This window comes from Taudactylus pleione, unplaced genomic scaffold (assembly GCF_031769625.1).
Source record: "Taudactylus pleione unplaced genomic scaffold, aTauple2 ptg000439l, whole genome shotgun sequence".
NCBI classification, from domain to species: Eukaryota; Metazoa; Chordata; class Amphibia; order Anura; family Myobatrachidae; genus Taudactylus; species Taudactylus pleione.
The window spans coordinates 461,683-462,500 of NW_028284841.1; positions in this window are offsets into that span (position 1 = coordinate 461,683).

The following is an 818-nucleotide window of genomic DNA, read 5'->3' on the forward strand; positions in this document are numbered from 1 at the left end:
TTGTCTACCCTACCGATTTGGCCGGGAGCCTCCCGAATATCGGGTGCCGCTCCCGGCGACCCGGAAAGGCAGGCAAGCCTCCCGACATTCCTGAACCCTCCTGACCTCCCCCCAGAATACACTAGCTGCCATACACTCACGATAATCGTGCAAACCAGCAAACCAATCAACTCTACTGAACGGTTATCGTTCAGTGTATAGATTTTAGAATCATAGCGACAAAGCTGAAGCCAATGAACAGGCAAATAAGTCGCTTTAAATCTCCAACAAATACATTCTAATACAGACTTTGTGCCTGATTCAGAGGCGCACGCTATTTGCATGAGCTCACTCTGAATCAGGGCGTCCCTATTTTTTTTGACTGGCCTCCAGGCCGGTCGCACAGCTGTGGGTGACCACCCACAGCGTGTGCGTGAGGCCTGGCGATGGTCACGATTGTGAGGCCTGGCCTGGCGTGAGGCCTGGCCTGCGTTAGGCCTGGCGATGGTCACTAGTGATGTCAGTAGGACCGCCCCCACAAATGGCAGACGTTCCTTCTGGAACGCCTCCGTTTGTGCAGCCACCCCCCCTCCCCGCCTACAAAACGGGGCGAGCTGTTGATCAACATCGACAGCCGCCCCATCTTGAAGCGAGCCTGGGAGTGATTGATTTCTCACTCGCTCCGAGGCTCGCGCACACGGGGTCTGAATCAGACCCTTTGTGCAAACCTTGGATTAAGGGGTTTACAATGTCTATATTTTTATTTTTGCAAACTATTTATTTGACTTGGAGTGGGTTTTTTTGTGGCTCAAATACTGTGCTCATACACGTGTCCACAC